The sequence below is a fragment of the Aquarana catesbeiana genome, linkage group LG03 (genome assembly GCF_042186555.1).
Source record: "Aquarana catesbeiana isolate 2022-GZ linkage group LG03, ASM4218655v1, whole genome shotgun sequence".
Taxonomy (NCBI): Eukaryota; Metazoa; Chordata; class Amphibia; order Anura; family Ranidae; genus Aquarana; species Aquarana catesbeiana.
The window spans coordinates 140,956,042-140,958,448 of record NC_133326.1 but is presented as its reverse complement, the minus strand read 5'-3'; positions in this window follow the sequence as shown (position 1 = coordinate 140,958,448).

The following is a 2,407-nucleotide window of genomic DNA, read 5'->3' as shown; positions in this document are numbered from 1 at the left end:
TGTAAGCAACAGCCTGTTCTAAGCAGATTTCCAGCCAGAGACTGAAAAAGGTTCTAGAGAGGTCTGATGGGCTCCCCAGTGCCCAGATTTGACATTGCTGTCACACATAATGCTTGAGACTTGACAGAGCTGGAAATGTCATTCTCTCACATAACAGTTTACCTAACACTGTCAGGGCACTTAATAAAAATCCCTTGAAGCTAAGCAAAAGTTAAACAGTGCATTACCTAAATATTTCTATTGACCTCAGTAGTATATTACAAAGTCCATTACAGCCAACATATTCTACTGTTGACTAGAATTCACAGAGCTATATATGTCTTCTTTTCACAAATTGCCCACCATAAAGATCAGCAATGGCTCAGTCTATGAGCTTAAGTCCTGTTTTAATTTCCAATCACTGTGATTTATAGAATTTCTTAATAAATGTTATCATCCTTGCCTTCAATATATACAGTAATATATATTCATTTATATAGCCCCGGCAGTGATAAATTGACAGACAACTGACATCAGCTAACATTCTAATGTCCTTAAGATATTAGATGAGCATGCTGTACAGTGTAGGAGCTACTGGGTTGCAGCTTATCAGTCCTTAGAACTTTTCAAAGACCCAAACCAAAAATGTAATTCATTGCATATATCAATCATTGTGGTGGCTGCAGTAGTTTTCTTTTTATAGGCCTTTTCCCTCTGTTTTTCGCTGGTAATCTGGCCAGTAACACACCGCCTGTATTAGAGTGCCCCCACTCTGGATGAAGAATCACAGGGGGGCACCATTGGACTTTGGACAGCAGCACTGTCAGTGCAGCCATCACTTCTAAGAATTGGTAAGCTGCAATATAAAAAATGTTTGCTTTTGGCTTTATTACTGCTTTAAGCTAAGAACATTTTCAGTAAATACAGAAAATACATGTTGATCCTGCCAGAAATGTAGTTTCCTTGTCACTTCCTATGAACTGCACAGAATAATTTCCTTCCGAGCTATATTTTGTAAACTACCCATTGCCATGCCCCCTGTAATCGAGATGAAGAGATAGGGGCATGTTTTTACTCCATGTCAGCAGAGCAGCATAAGGTGACAACCATGGCTCCCTCCATTGATACAGTGGAATAGTGACATAGCCACCCAGGGACTGGAAGTGAGTTTTTTGCAGAGTTACCAGGTGAAAATAAAGCAAAAGAAACTTGAATAAAACAAATGCACACACAAAGGACTAGTAAGCTGCGATATATTACAAATTTAGTTTTGGGTTTACATACACTTTAGGCTAGTCTGGGTGTAAGTCGGTTAACTTGTAAGTATACTTTTGGATTATTAGAGTAAATTGGCCAGCCTGGAGGAAACCCAATCAGAGCATGCAAAATCCATGTGGGTAGGTACCTTGTTCAGGACTGGATTGCCATCCCTACTGCAAGGAAAGAGTGCTTAGCCACCATACTGTCATATTCTATCTACCTGTTTTACACCTGCTCCATGTTTTACAATTTATCCAGAATTGGACCATTACTGCTCAATTTCACTGGTTGCCCACGTGTAGGATTTTCTTGTCATTCTGTTAAGTCCCAAAAAAACACAGAGCACTTATGTATTCAGCCCACCAGAAGCAAGACTGCAGAGCCATTGAGCTCCATTGTTGTGTTGCAGGTAGCTTGTGACACACCTGTAATATTGTATTGTACCTGTATTCATTGGATTTATGTAGGGCAATCATTTGAAGAAACTGTAGACCTGCAAAAAATAGAATAAAACAAATGTAAGCAAAGATGTATTTTCTTTCTCCTGCCCTTCTCTCGGGAAGCCACATGGCAATGTTTTCACAATGGCCCTGGTACACAAAAAAACATTTATTTCCTTTGAATAGTTCCGTTATGAAGGATCTGTATCTGTACACCATCTGTAGGCAAGTGACCATTATTAGAGGCAGACACTGGGCAGCTGTAAGGAGGGTCTAGGGTCCCTATCTCACATGCAAACATATTTTGTTTTTTTTAATTCCTTTAACTACTTCAATACCAGGCACTTATACACCTTCCTGCCCAAGCCAATTTTCAGCTTTCAGCACTGTCGCAAATTGAATGACAATTGCACGGTCATGCTACACTGTACCCAAACAAATTTTTTATCATTTTGTTCCCACAAATAGAGCTTTCTTTTGATGGTATTTGTTCACCTCTACAATTTTTATTTTTTGCGCAACAAATATAAAAAAAAACGAAAATTTTGAAAAAAAAAAGTTTTTCTTTGTTTCTGTTAATATTTTTTGTAAATAAGTATGTTTTCTTCTTCAATGACGGGCACTGACATGGCTGCACTGACGGGCACTGATAAGGCGGCACTGATGGGCACCAATGAGGTGGCACCAATGAGGTGGCACTGATGATGGGGACTGATAGGAGGCACTGA